Source organism: Kogia breviceps, chromosome 3 (assembly GCF_026419965.1).
Source record: "Kogia breviceps isolate mKogBre1 chromosome 3, mKogBre1 haplotype 1, whole genome shotgun sequence".
Classification (NCBI taxonomy): Eukaryota; Metazoa; Chordata; class Mammalia; order Artiodactyla; family Physeteridae; genus Kogia; species Kogia breviceps.
The window spans coordinates 138,541,566-138,557,061 of record NC_081312.1 but is presented as its reverse complement, the minus strand read 5'-3'; the positions used below and the strand labels follow the sequence as shown (position 1 = coordinate 138,557,061).

The window sequence follows — 15,496 nt, the reverse complement described above, 5'->3', positions numbered from 1 at the left end:
CTGGCATTGAAGAGAACAGTTCTTACTGCTCCTAGAGCTATCGCTGGCAAGAACAAAATCTAATTTTTGTGTATGCTGTTATGTATCCTCCAGAGTTTAATACTTGGGCCTGATTTTTATTTTTCTTCTTCAGGAAAAAAGTGTCTTTTTCACTTGAACAAATATTTGAGTCGATGTTAACCATTTTTTCACCTTGTCAACACTATTTGTAAATGTGATTTTTAAAAAAATCTGTTGTCACATGTACATACTGAAAAGAAATCTGAATTCTCCAATCAAAACCCTGGGGTGCTCGGGGAGCCATCATTTCCAAAATTGGAGACGGGCTTGGAAAGAAATTGTTAGAAATGGCAGGCAGTACAAGAAGCGTTCCTTCCATTTTATACACTTTTTGACATTGAGGTTTTCAGAGCTACATTCCTTCAACAGAATTCATAAATTTTGTGTGTCAAACAATGAATGAAGCTATGTTGAAGGCTCACTAATGTGAATGCAACTTTTGCCAAATTCTTGACAAATAGGCATCGACCTGAGGATAAGACTGGTTGCTGCTGCCTGTGAGCTTTCTTTCCGTCTGTTATCAAGGCTGTGGAGAACCAAGAGGAGAGTCAAGGCCTTATCAGGACCTGCCAAGGCTGGTGCCTTAACTGAAGTGCTGATTCGGAGCCGGAAGGAGGCTTAACATCATCAAGGCTGGAGAGTTGGGTGGCTTGCTCAAGGTCACCATCTGCTTGAGTTCAACCCCAGTTCCCCTTCAGGGCAGGCAGTGCAGTGTGGGGCTTGGAAACCAGAGAGGCCAGGTTCGGGCCCTCCGCCACTCACTGTGTGACCCCAGGTTAATTTTACCATTTGTGCAGCAATTTCTCCATCCTGCAAGCAGATGGTTTGCCTGTGCACTTCCTCTAAGGCAGAGAACTAAACAAGGTGATGATGTATGTAGTCTCCCCACCTCTGCCCTGCCTCTGCCTCCAGCCCCTCTTCTGCTCCTTAGCCCTGAGCCTTTTTTTCCTCCCTGCGTTGGGTCCTTAGGGAAACTGAAGGTAACTTTTTTCCCTGTGAAATGAAAATCCCCAGCACCGATCCCCCGGAGACCATTAATGGCTTTGCAGTGGTATCTCACACATAAAATGCATTCTCGATACGTTTGTTGATTGGCCCAGACACAAATGCTCAAGTAACAGTTGCCACATGGTTAATCACCTGTGCACAGGGGTGAAGAATGTTTCAAAGTAATAGATTCACATTTCATGTTTAAGCAAAACACTGGCCCTTGAAAATAAGTTTCTGTTGCTCCGTTTCTTGCATTTGGATGCGTTGCTGCGTGGAAGCTAACAGAACACGGGATCCTGCTGGTAGCCCTTGCAGATGTAAGTGAAGGCAGGTCAGCCCTCATTCATTCATTCTTGAGGAGCCACGCGGAATCCCCTGTCTCCAGAGGAAAGCTAATGATGGGAAAGGTAAAAAGCCCTTCGTGTGTGTGTGACCCAGGAACACACAGAACTCTGTTCTGTCTCCCGAGGGGCCAACTGGACATGGCTGGGCCGGAGGCATGAAGGAGTCAGCTCCCCTGGGTGGATGCTGCGTGGGGCTGGGGGTGAGAGGTGAGTACACTTGATGATGGCGAGTCCTGATCTGTTGTCAACTCAGGAGATACTCGGAATTTGAAATGCTGCCTTTCCAGTGGAACTCTTGTTGCTTAGACTCATAGGTCGAAAATTAAATTCCCAGGTACATGCTGTGGAATAATGTAGTCCTGTGGCCTTCTGATGAGCCAAGTTTTGATGTGCTGACCACATCCTGCATCAGAACTAACCCCCCACCCCATCCCAAGCCCACTTCCTCTGTGAAAACCTGTTTCACAATAAAAATTTGCCAAGTAACTCCTTGAGTCATGCTGTGGTCAAGGACACTGCTATCCAAAGTGAGTCCTGTCACTATCCCAAAAGGGTTAAATATTGTTGCTAAAAGCCCAGTGATCAGCCTGTTAGAAATGTGACCCAGCACCCAGGCAGTAGGGTTTTTCATTTTTTTAAGGTGAGCGATGGCTTCATGGGGATGACTGGCATATCTGCTTTTCACGACCCAGCGGGGAAGTGATTCATTGGCTGGCTTACTTGAGCTTGATCACCACCATTCCCATGATGTGCCTTCCTGCTCTGTTCTCACACAGTACTCTTCGCCAGAATACTCCAGGACTGTCTGCCTTAGCACCTTCCCAAGAAATTAAAAAGGAACAAGGCAGATAATCTGCCTAGGAATAGGAATGTAATCAGTTGTAAAGAAAATGTGACTCCACGAAGTGTTTCTGGTCTCAAATCTTTGCAGAACTGTTCATATCTCTTCCATCCCTAACCCTCTACTTGAAAACTCCTATCTGGAATGTCTCTCGTTTCCAGCTTATGTTCTCTATTTCCCCTCCAGCTATAGTTTTTCATTAATCTCTTATTCTGCTCACTCAAACATAGAAGGGGCTTCCTTGTTGTCTTCTAGTAACTAGAGAATATGTGAGGATTAAGATTATAAGTAATTCGGCCTACAGGACTAAGAATTTCCATTTCCATTTAAGAAGAATTTATATATTTTAGGGACTAGAGGTTGGAGGACAATATAGAAAAAGTATAAAATAGAATCCTTGCCCTCAAGGAGTCTATAATCTAGAGGAGGCAATGCACACACAATAAGAAATAATAATAATAGGGTATGAATTCCTGGCAAAATGAGAGTAAGTGATACAGGAGTGCATTGAAAACAGGCATTGTGCCTCCCTTCCTGGAAGATCTTTAACCACCTAAAACCAGTGGGAACGTCTCAGGCATGCTGTGCAATTTTCTTGAGAACTCCGGCCATAGGCATGCATGACTCACCCTTATCTCTCAAACCTTAGAAACAAGAGCTCTGTTAGTTTATAAATGCTTTGGTTGTGCTATTGACTCTGGCCACCACGTTTTTTGTTTTTTTATTGTACGTTTCTTTTGCTGAACTTAATTTACAAATTCTTCCCTCGTACCCGCCTCCCATTTCTTGTTTTATGCTATTTAACTTTTAAAAAAATGTTTTGGTCCTACTATACCTTTGCTTTTATCCTAGAGCATCTCACAATCTTCAGAGCAAGGAGTAGAGTATAAATAAATAATTACACGGACTCTTCGAGACCTCAAAATCAGCTTCCTACTCCACAAGGGAGGTCTGCAGGGAGTCTTTGCTTCCTAGGAAAGCAGGTGGATGAGAATCACCGCAAACACTCATTTCTTCCATAGGAAGACTCCCTAGTATTCTTTTCTGTGGACCTTAGAGGGGAGTCACTTGACCTGCTGGGGTTTCCAGACTTCAGCCTTCTTAATGGGCTAGGAGCCCTGGGGTTCTCCAGATAATCCTTCTTCCAGACTTCTATGAAAGATGGAAAGTGAGGTGGTGTACTGAGAGAATGGGGTTTCACTGCTGTATTGATAGGAACTGCTGGGGGGTGGCAGCTCCCTTTCACTTTTCTAGTTTGGATTCCTACCCAAGATAGATAAAGTATTACTGATAAACATAGCATAATGAAATTTGGATTAAAAAGACTCTGACCTGAAGAATTAATTCCAGCTTGTGTAACAGCAATAGATACATATTTATGTATTTAAAGGAATATGTAAATTTCATGCAGCAATTTGCAAGTTCAAATGAAAATCTATTTGCCATATTTGGCTATAAGACTGCAGGGTAAATAAGCCAAATGTACACAAGGTACAAGGCAACATATAATTGTATACATTTCCAGTTTGTCACACCACCACTTTAAAAAATTATTTTCCATGTCTTTTGCCTGTGTGTATATATATAGGGCTTTGTATTTAAAACCTTATTTTTTATTCAAAAAATGTGCATAAGCTCCTTCCTATGTTCCTAACCTAGTCTTCGTGGTATTGCATGATACTCCAGCTGGTTAATGTGCTGTAATTTGTTGTTCTCCTATTTTTGAAACTTTGGATTCTTTCTAGACTTTTTTGCTCTCATAAGTAGGACTGATAATGAGATTCTTTGTAATTTGGATATTTTCTGACTCATAGGAAATGAAAACATACGCTTAAAAAAAAAAGCTATTTATGTTAAGTGCAGGCATACCCTAAATATAGTGTTAAGCTGTTTAACTATGTAGTGATTCCTGCTCCAGCCTGTACTGGATAGCCATTTGATTTCCAGCCTTTGGGTTCTTAAAAGGAAACAAAACAAGACAGTTTCCCCAAACTGGTTGAAATAGAGGCCTTTAAGACATCTAGCTCCACACATTTCTCCCCCCCCCTCCTCCTCCCACCAACAGAAACACACAATCTTGAACTTTAAGAGATGCTTTCACAGCAGCCACTCTTTCGTGTACCCCGTGTCTAGACCCAATTGATAAAAGTGAATAATGGCTGTGAGGGCTCAGAAGCACTGACCAGGGTCACTCTTGCCTCCATTTGGGGAAGACCCTTAACTACTGGTAATGAACAGTGATAGAGGGAAGAAACAGCGATAAAAGAAACTTAAACTGCACTGCGAAGCATGCGGTCTAGGATAGAGGTCAAAATCCCAGGCTTTGCTCCCTCTTGTTTGAAGAGCAGGCGTTTTCCAAACAGGTTTGCTTTGCATTTTGTGTTGGATCCCCGTGTGGTGAACAGATGGGAGGTTTTTATTTTAAGTTGTTTGCACTGAGGTTGACAGCCTGGAGAGTTTCCAGAAACACGGACTGAAGTTGCCTTTTCAAAACAAATCTGGAGGAATATATGCCTCAGAACGAATGTATGCCTCAGCACGTATGCCTCAGAAGCCGTTCCAGGGACATTGCTGAGCCCTGCCCCTTCGCCTCCTCTCTCCCTCTTTGTGTTACAAAAAATAAAAACAAATACAACTACCAAAACAGAAAACAAAGCTTTGAACTAAGACCAGAATTTGGAAGTCACTCTGCTACTTACTGGTTGTGTGACTTTGAGTAAGCTCCTAAACTTCTCTGCCTGCAAAATGGGGGTGATAATAGTACCTGCATCCAGGGCGTGATTGAGATACTACCTGTAAAGTTTTTAGTACAGTGCCTGACACAGCTAACTCTCAATGATGGATAGCTTCTTTTTTGTGTTGTTATGTAAACACACCTTAATCTTGTGTCTTTGCAATCAGCCATTATAGCCACCCTTCCCTGGCTTCAAAGGAAAGGCTGCCCCTTGTCTCTTCCATACTCACCTGGGAGGCTGCCATATGGTGCTGTCTTTGCTCCTTCAAGGCTGCCTCTGATGTTCATCAGGATGCTTCATCAGGATGGTTCAGAGCCAGATAGCCGATTTAGATCCTCCCCCTGAAATCACAAGGAGACAAGGCTTCATCGCCCTTCAGAACTAAAATCCAGGGAATTCCCTGGTGGTCCAGTGGTTAGGGCTCCACACTTTCACTGCCGAGGAGGTGGGTTCAATCCCTGGTCAGGGAACTAAGATCCCGCAAGCCGCGCAGTGCAGCCAAAAAACCCCACTAAACTCCAATGTTGATGAACGGTAAGAACAGCCTCTCTCCAGTGGGGAGGGGTGGGCTTAAGTAAACCCTGCAAGACAGAAAGACCAACCGTCACCAGCTCTCTGGGAGTCACCTCCCCCATGCCAGCCAGAAGACAGCACACATGTCCTGTGTCTCCACCAGGGCATGATGGGGCTTGCCTCTGGGGTTCAGTTTCCTGGGGACTTCTCAGTGACACTATGAAAACCCAGTTCACCTGGTTGTTGATCCTATTCCCAGACACCAGAAGGTTACTTAGGGCACTTGAAAGTTTTCTTCAGACAATGACAAAATCCTCATCCTCCTCTGGTGAAATCCATAGCATCGTAGGTCCTGCTTCCTGGTTTCCTCTGTTGAGATGTGGCTCCTGTCTCTGTTATCTCGAGCCTTGGAACAAGGGGTCGGGAGGAGGAAGCAGACTCTTCTCAGTCCGTGCAGATCCTGGATATGCAGAGGAGGCAGGAGCTGTGGCTTTTGTCTAGAGAGGCTTTGGACTGTGGGGCCGGGCGCAGGGACCCAGGAACAAAAGCCAAGCACCTGCTCTGTGCTTCTGGGTCTGGTTAGCCAGGGTATCTGACACCAGGGAACATCTTTCCTTTCACGCTCCATTGTCCTGTGGCTTCAATTACATTCTTGACTCAGAGCCCAGGAATGAGGATAGCAGGCACTCCAGAGATTCTTGGAGCAGTGACTCGCTGGAGTTTGCAGTCTCCCTACCTCCCTAACCACTCTGCAACCACTGGTCTTGCAGGTGGAAGGTGTCACCACCTCCTCCACACAGCTGGGTGAGGGCCCCTTAGCCTCAGAACTGGTGTTAAGTTGGGTCCTACAGGGTTGTGTACTGAGCGCATCAGCAAAAGCAGGGGAGCCAAAAGAATGAGAAAAAAAGATAGAATTTAGTATTTTATATTTCCCCCCCAAAAAGCACTGATGAAATCAACATTGGAAAAATCTGAATATCCTTACTTCCACTTAATTTTTTCATTCTTTTCTCTTTTTTTTTGCGGTACGGGTGCCTCTCACTGTTGCGGCCTCTCCCGCTGCAGAGCACAGGCTCCAGACGCACAGGCTCAGCGGCCACGGCTTACGGGCCCAGCCGCTCCGCAGCATGTGGGATCTTCCCGGACCGGGGCACGAACCCGCGTCCCCTGCATCGGCAGGCAGACTCTCAACCACTGCGCCACCAGGGAAGCCCCCATTCTTTTTTTAATTGAAGTATAGTTAATTTTGTGTTTCAAGTGTACAGCAAAGTGATTCAGTTATACATACATATATATTTTTTTCAGATTCTTTTCCCATATACGTTATTACGGACTATTGAGTATAGTTTCCTATGCTGTACAGCAGGTCCTTGTTGTTCCACTTATTTTAAATTACAAATGTGTGAAGTCTTAAGCTGACTGTATATCTCATTGATGCCATGGCCCACCACCACGAAGAGCTAGGCCCCTCTGCAAGCTTCTCACTTGTACACTTGCCCTTGACTCTCCTGAGGACCCCAGCCCACCATCCCCCAACACACGTTCACGCACATGCACACCTAGAGCCATCATCACCTCCACCACTTCTCTCATATGGGGCAAAGGCCGACCACGATTATGTGTTAACATTTCACGTGTTTTGGTGAGTCTGTAACATGGACAAAACCTGGGTTCAATCCCTGGTTCTTCCCGGGTAACAAGTGGATGATTTGCGGCAAGTTGTTTTGGCCTCTCTGAATTTGTTTCCTCCTCTGTCTAAGCCTGTCCTTTATGGTTGCATTAAACAATAAAACAGAAACTATGTCCCGGGTCTGGTGTGTGGCAGGCTATCCGTAAATATTAGGGTTGTTGATGCCCTTTCTCCACTCCTGGCCCATTCTGAAAGGAAGAGAGAGCAGCTGTCTGTCTCTAAAAGAGAACCACCGCCATCCCATACTAGCCCAAGACTAAGGGGTCTCGTAGGGTACTTTTACCCTTTGAAGTAGCCTCCTGAGTCTCCCGCCTCCACCGCCCCAAACTTTTAAAGGGAAGGGGCATCTCTGGAGAGAGGCTTGGTGGTGCTGGCATCATTCTCTGAAATTAATGCCTAATTTTTTTCTTTTGTTTTAGAGTCAACCATTAACAAAACACCAGATGAGTGTGTCTGAGGACTCCTCAGGGACGGAGGCCCATCTGGAAAGGGTGAGCCTCCTTGCATTTCAGCAAGTGGTGCATTTCCCTTTCCCAGGCCCGTGTGTTTTGAAGCTCACGGCCAGCAGCAAGGGCCATCCGTGGCGGGAGGGGCGGGGGATGCAAGGTGTGGGTTAATGCTCCCCACACTTTCAGGCACATGAGAATCGCCTGGGGACCTTGTCAAAATGCAGATTCTGACTATGGTCTGGGGCAGGCCTGAGGTTCTACGTTTCTCACCAGCCCCAGGCAATGCCAGTGCTGCTGGTCCGTGGACCACACTTGGAGTAGCAGGGCTCTGGGTTGTCACTTGGACTGGAATGTTGGCATTACTCAGGGAGACTGTAGGTGGTGGGAGGAGACAGGAACCAACTCATTCAGCCCAGGAGTCACAGTCCAGAAGGGAGCATGTGATGCCCACACCAGCCTGGACTCTGGGGGGGATGAGGCCCTGGGAAAGTTCCACAAGACTGGATACAGTGAGAAAGAAGTAATTCCTCACCAGGGAACTGGGGCATCTTAGGTAACCTAAACTCACAAGTGCCGCCTCCAGCCCTCCCAGGCTCACAGTAGGCACTGAGGGAGCTAAGGCACCAGTCAGGGCTACAGGGAGGCAAGTGCTAGGGTGCAAAATTCAAGGAGGTGCCCACTCTTGAGGTCATGCAAGTACGTGCGCATGAAGGCCTCCTTGGCTTTTCTTTTCTTTTCTTTTCTTTCCTTTAAAATTTATTATTTTCTTCCTTCCGTCCTTCCTTCTTTCCTTCCTCCCTCCCTCCCTCCCTTCCTTCTTTTCGTGTTGGGTCTTTGTTGCTGCAAGCAAAGGCTTTCTCTAGTTGCGGCGAGTGGGCTTCTCATTGTGGTGGCTTTTCTTGTCACAGAGCATGGGCTCTAGGCGCACGGGCTTCAGTAGTTGTGGCTCGTGGGCTCTAGAGTGGTGGCTCAGTAGTTGTGGCGCATGGGCTTAGTTGCCCTGAAGCATGTGGGATCTTCCCAGACCAGGGCTCGAACCCGTGTTCCCTGCATTGGCAGGCGGATTCTTAACCACTGTGCCACCAGGGAAGCCCGGCCTCCTTGGCTTTTGCACCCCGGAGGCCTCACTTACCTCTGCCTAGTCCAACCCTGCTAAGCCAGACACCAGTCACTCTTTGGTTTCCCTCTTTGATGTTCCATCTGGGACAGCCAGCTTGACCCTCTGTGCCCGTTCGTCCCTCAAGAAAATAAAGATAACAAAGTGAAAGTGAGGAAAGTGCTTACCATAAACATCTTCAGAATCTATTTATCTTGGAATGTCTGGCACCGAACCCAGGACCTGGAATGTAGTAGTAGGTGCTCAGTAAATGTTTTGTTCAATGAATGATTGAATCTTATCACTCAATGGAAAGGACCTTTCCTTATCTAACTGCAGTTCTCCCCTGTCAGAGGGCAGAGGCTGTTTTTCATCATCTCTGTACTTAGTGTGCTCCTGGAATATAATAGAGGCCAGTAGAAGTCTGTTGAATTTACTAGAAGTGAAACTCATTCTCCCTGAAGATAAGAAAGTCAGTAGTTGTTTACAAGGCGGCAAATGAGGGGCCTTCTTCAAACTGTTTCCCTTGTTCTTCTTGAAATTCCTGTGTTGATAATTTGTTCCTTTGACTTTCCTTTTCCTTACCCACTTATCTTACTTTATTTTTATTTTTTTTAGCCTTATTGTGGCTTTTAATTTGATATGCCATCTTCCAGAACGTGTGCCCCCGGTTAAAGGGATTTCAGCTCTCACGGAGGAGGCGGGAAGGTTTGGTTTTGTTCAGGGTGGGGATGCCGGGGTACCTTTACCACCAGAGGAAGCCCTGAGTGGTTCTTTTTTTCCCCCAGAGTGTTTTTTTTTTTTTAAATTGAGATATAGTTGATTTACAATGTTGTGTTAGTGTCTGCTGTACAGCAAAGTAATTCAGTTATACATATATATATTCTTTTTTCATATTTTTTCCATTATGGTTTATCACAGGATATTGAATATTGTTCCCTTTGCTATACAGTAGGACCTTGTTGTTTACCTATTTTATACATAGTAGTTTATATCTGCTAATCTCAAACTCCTAATTTACACGCCCCCCCCATTGTCTTACTTTAAAATAACAGGCCCATAGGGAAAGGATTACATTAACCAAAAACAAAACTTTGCCTTCATTGCATTTTTTCCTTGGGGATTTTGTAAACCAGGCAGACTATCTCTTGTGGGCCCTATTCAAGCCACTGCCTGTTTTTGTACAACCTGAGTGCTAAGAATGGCTTTAAAATTTTTTAATGGTTGAAAAAAGCTCCAAAGAAGAATAATAGTTCATGATCTATGAAAATTATGTAAAATTCAAACGTCAGTGTTTATAAGTAAAGTTTTACTGGGACACAGTCACATCCATTCAGTTCCGTGATGTCTGTGGCTGTTTTGTGCTACAATAGTGGAGCTGAGTGGCTATGACAGAAACTTAGGGTCCACAAAGTCTAAAATATTTACTCTTTGGCTCCTTTACAGAAAAAGTTTGTTGACTCCCTACTCTCAGAGAAGACTGTTTGTACTCTAGCACTTGTCCTATTAGCTTGTTCCGGTATTTTTTACACAATCACTAGATATAACCTAATTTTAGTGAGGAAGCAACACTCATTTTAGAAGCTCCATAGATTCCCAGAAAGTTATGTGTAAGTAGAAATCTTATGAATAAAATCATGGTTTAAATATTTTTTATATTTCTACTTAAAATAATTATTTAGGTATAGAGAGATGACAATGTTCTCTCTCTCAGTTTTGGAGTCAGGTTTGTTTGAAGCAGGCACTGTGTTACCGCAGAGGCACCTCCTCTTTATCTTGTCTTTTCACTGCTCATAATTCTAGAGACTCAGGCTGTCGGCGCTGGTGCACTCCATGCTTAATCTCAGTCTCGGCTCCCTGGAGGCAGACTGCTTGAATTATGCTCCTACAAGAGAGGGACAGTTATCTCAGCGCTGGAGGAGGAAGTGATTTATTCCAGGTACTCCCACCAATATTCCTGGGAAATCATCTGTCCGCAGCTAAATGGTTTCCATACTGCAAGGAGGAGGGGTGGGCAGCAACAGGCAAGGATAGGAATTCCAGAATTGGTATTGCTCCCCTTGTCCCCCACCGCACCCTCAAGGTTAGCAGTAAGTGTGAGGTTGTCCTTCTGGCCCCCATATCCCCACATGGACTCTCTCCACAAACTTTTGGTTTTGCAGCTGGTCGGCTTGAAGGAATGTGAACTTAGGCTGAGTTGGCAGCACAGAGATGTTCAAGTGTGACATCACCTCCCAGTCGGGAAAGTTGATGAAGTCTGATCCCAGCCTGAAAGTTGTGATTTCCCCTGGCTCTCTGGAATTCTAGGTGTCCCTGGATTTGCCAGAGGCATTCTGTTGCCCTCAGCAGTGTGAGCCTTGGAGCTCCATTTTCCCTTCTCACCTTACTGCCGCATGAGAATTCACAGGCCACTGGCCGGATGGGAGCCTTCTAGCCAGCCTCCGGATTGCAGGTGAGCAGTTTGAAAGTCAAGTCCACCTTCAGGATGGAGGAGAGTTAATGGAAGGCTACAGGCTTTCACTCTGCCTCCCCCGGTGAATTTTTCCATCTGCAGTTTTCGTAGTGTAATGTGGTATATGTCAAGAAATACCTTTAAACCAAGAATCCCCAGTCTTTTCCTGAGGTGAAGAGACTTTGCCTTTGTCAAGAGTCGTAAAATCCCAGTAGTACCACACAACACTTCTGACACCAGATGTATGGGTTTTCCACACATCAAGCAATTCTCTGATACCAGCTGGGTGTCCTACCATTCAGTTCAGTTCTGCACTATGTACTTAGAGTTAGCATTGGATCCCACAGGTTAAGGGCTCCGTCCCACAACACCGTTCCCACTCCAGGGGGACAATTCCCACTTGCCAATCCCAAGTCCCAGGCTGTCACCTCTACTTCTGACTATCCCCTGGCTATAAATCGAAGTTCCTTGACCCCCTCCTTGGGTTAAAAAATTTGCTGGGATGGCTCACAGAACTCAGGAAAATATTTACTTTTGTTCACCAGTTTACTATAAAGGATATAATGAAGATATGAGGGAATTCCCTGGTGATCCAGTGGTTACGACTGGGAGCTTTCACAGCCGGGGGGCCTTGGTTCGATCCCTGTTGGGGGAACTAAGATCCCACAAGCCGCATGGTGTGGCACAGCAAAAAAATAAAGTAAAAAAGATTTGAATGAATAGCCAGATGAAGAGATACAGGGCAAGGTCCCATAGGGTCCCGAGTGCAGGAGCTTCTGTGCCCGTGGAGTTGGGACATACCACCATCCTAGCTTGGAGGTGGGTGGCAGGTAGAACCATGAAGGCAGATTATTAATGGATGGGACTAAGTCATTAAAAAGGAGTGAGAGGAGCTACTATATGCCAGACAGAGGAAGCACCATCTCTGATGCGGCTGTCAGTATTTCTTTATATTACAGAAAATATAAAAATACAGCTTCAAGACACATGCCCTGGACTCTGCTCTCAGACTGCCAACCATAAGCTCCCACTGGTTCCTTGGACTTCGCACAGGTTCTCTTATTCAGTGCTTGCAATAACTATATGAACAGGTAATATTATCTCCTTTATAAATGAAAACAAAATTGAGGCTCAGAAAGCACACAGAGCTGGGAAGTGGTAGAGCTGAGATTGGAACACAGGACTAGCGTGTGCAAAGTTCAAGTTCTTTTTTTTTTACCATTTTCTGCTACTTTTCTGCTGAGAATGCTAATGAGCTTCAGGGAGGAGAGGAGGGGCCCAGTGGGAGTGGCTGGTTTGAGGACGGCAAGGCTCCAAGGCCTTCTGATGGACTGCCCGTCTGTTCTTCAGGGAACCCTGGGATGAGCTGTAACTGGAGTGAAAGTCCAAGGGAGAAGACAGACGTCCCCCAGGCAGAGAAGGCTGAGCCCGCTTCCCCCACAGTGTGGGCCATGGCTTTACAAGAGGATTGGGCAGTTGGACCCAATCCATGCTGACCCAGATGACAGAATCAGCCTTTTTAATTAGTTCATCTGGTTCACCTGGTGGAAGTGACAGTCACTCATAGTTCAGGAGGTGCAATTTTCCATCCCCCGAGTAGCACAACCATCCCTTTAAAGGGACTTCACTTGTAAAGTTCAGTGAGGAGACCCCTGCCCACCAGCACCACATTATAACTGCTGTGGACCCTGGGTACTCTGACTTTTATGGGCTCCTTCCTCCATAAAAAATGTTTAAATTTTATTTTATGTCTGCATTGGTATGAAGACAAATATATTAATATTTTATATTAAAACATTTTCTTCGGGGGCTTCCCTGGTGGCGCAGTGGTTGACAGTCCGCCTGCCGATGCAGGGGATACGGGTTCGTGCCCCGGTCCGGGAAGATCCCACATGCCGCGGAGCGGCTGGGCCCGTGAGCCATGGCTGCTGAGCCTGTGTGTCCGGAGCCTGTGCTCCACAAAGGGAGAGGCCACAGCAGTGAGAGGCCTGCGTACCGCAAAAAAAAAACCCCACATTTTCTTCAACCTAAAAAAATTTTTTCTTCTGATTTTGAAAGCAATTAAAACACATTCATGGGCCTCCTAGAGTGTCATGTGCCCTGGGCACTGCACCTCCCATGATTTAACAGAGAACTTGGCCCTGCTGCCCACCCCTTCACCCTCTGCTCCATCCCACCTCCGTGGCCCTGTTTGCTCAAACAAGCAAACAGTCTGTACTTGCTGAAGGAAATTCACAGTACACTGCATTTCTTCCCGGAAGAAAGCCGAGTAATAAAAGTCAGTCGAAGGGAAAGAGACCCTGAGAAAGCCCAGGGCTGGGAGTCAAGAGGCCTGGGTCTCAGTTGGGACTTTGCCACCTGACTCCTCAGTTGTCTGTGGAGACAGGGGTTGTTTCAGGGGTGTGTTGAAGGTCAGAGGACCCAGAGGCAGGAGCGGGAGTAAAGTTTCAATGAAGCTAGAGCTCAGATTGATCTAATTACTTTCTAATGGTGAAAAAGGCAAGCAAAAGCCTTGACCTGAGAGATGGGAGGTCCCCATCCCAGAAGTGGCCAGCAGGGGCTCCTGCCTAGGTGCTCTCAGGGGATGGATGCGCCAGATAATGCTTGTGAAAGGAGACAGAAAATTCAAGGGATCTGGAGAGTGCAGGCATTCCTGGCAAGTCTGCTGATTGAGAGAGAAGCAGCCAGACAAGGGAAGGGGACAGTGTGACCTAGGCTCCCTGGAGAGCAGCCCTGGGCAGGGTGGCCACACTGCTGGCACAGGCAGCTTGGAGGATGTGGGGTGAGAGAGGGTGGGCACGGGGTGGAAAGGGTAGCGCTGACCAGTTGGCAGGAAGCTGCGAGGGACTTGAGTGACCTCTCTCCACAGCCCTCAGAATTTGTCACATCTCCCACTTCATGAAATGTTCAGTGTGGTTGGATATTTTGTAGGAAACAACGAAGGAGCTGAGCTCTGTGACCAGTTTCGATACCAGCTGAAACCGAAACATGAGCAGATACACAAGAGCAAAGAATCAGAAGATGCCAGAAGTGAGGTGAGGGATGGGTCAGAGTCTTGGGAAGGGATTTTAGCAACAGCAATCAGGGCCGTGTGGCCAGCAGGCCCCGCTGGCACAGAGCCTCTTGCAGACCAGCTTTTTCAAAAGCCTGTGAAAACATGTGAGATGAGAAAAAAATTAATGGATCTAAAACACAAAAAGTATAAAATTGAAAGTAATACATTTTAAGGAAGCATCCATAAGACGTAAAATTATGTCAACTTCATTCATTTTTCAATTTAGTGTTTATAAATTGTTTACATTTGAAAAGAAAGCTACGGTTTGATTCTCTCACTCTATAAAATTTCCTGTGTGTGTGTGATGACAGCCCACAAATCATAATCAGTCATATAGTCAGTGAATAACTGGTAGCTAAATAATTTCAAAAGCAAAATTAAGAAAACCCTTTTGATTTTTTCCACAGCAAAAAATGTTATATTTCATGTGAAATGCGGGTTTATACTAATGTGTTTGATATGATGTGGAATGTGGACTCCATAATTAAAAGGCCCTGGGGCTTGTTATGGTCTGAAACCAGCCCTGGTCATAGGCCCTGGAATTGGGGTGTAGGCCAAGTTGAACCAGGTCTATGAGGAGTGAGATGGGGGCCTCAGCTGATGTCAGATAATAACTGCATTAGGTGAACTCAGAGCCTTCCAATTCAGAGTGCATCTGTACACAAGTCCTTTCAACCCTGAAGGGCTAGTCAGATGTATAAGCTTTTATTTGTATTTGTATTTTTTATCTTTTATATACAATGTGTTATGCATTTTTTTTAAATTTTTTATTTTTTATACAATTTTGAAAGGTTACCCTCCATTTACAAAATATTGGCCATATTCCCCATGTAGCCTGTCTTAACACCCAGTAGTTTGTACCTCTCACTCCCCGATCCTTTTAATGCCCCTCCTCCACACTGGTAACCAGTAGCTTGTTATCTATATCTGTGAGTCTGCTTCTTTTCTGTCATATTCATTCGTTTGTTGTATTTTTTAGATTCCACATATAAGTGATATCATACAGTATTTGTCTTTCTTTGTCTGACACTGAGCATAATGCCCTCCAAGTCCATCTATGTTGCCGCACGTGGCAACATTTCATTCTTTTTTATGGATGAGTAGTATTCCTGTGTGTGTGTGTGTGTGTGTGTGTGTGTGTGTGTATCACCCCTTCTTTATCCAGATAGATGAGCTTTTAGATATGGCGAGCATAAAGCTCTCTCGAAGGAAGAAGCACCTTACAAGTGTAGTGAACTGTTATATTAAGTCTCCACTAGGGCTAAAGTAAC

At 45.5% G+C, this 15,496-nt stretch overlaps 1 long non-coding RNA gene across 2 annotated transcripts in view; it reads left to right on the top strand.

Annotated features, from left to right (window-relative positions):
* Positions 1 to 1,447: 1,447 nt before the first annotated feature.
* LOC131753356 (uncharacterized) overlaps positions 1,448 to 15,496 on the top strand; it is a 48,468-nt gene continuing 34,419 nt past the window's right edge. The window contains exons 1-5 of one of the 2 annotated variants that reach the window (XR_010839796.1): positions 1,448 to 1,601; positions 7,593 to 7,664; positions 11,026 to 11,170; positions 12,130 to 12,261; positions 14,102 to 14,205. This is a non-coding gene — a long non-coding RNA (uncharacterized lncRNA). The remainder of the gene's footprint in view (positions 1,602 to 7,592; positions 7,665 to 11,025; positions 11,171 to 12,129; positions 12,262 to 14,101; positions 14,206 to 15,496) is intronic. The other variant, XR_010839797.1, reaches the window with a different exon arrangement.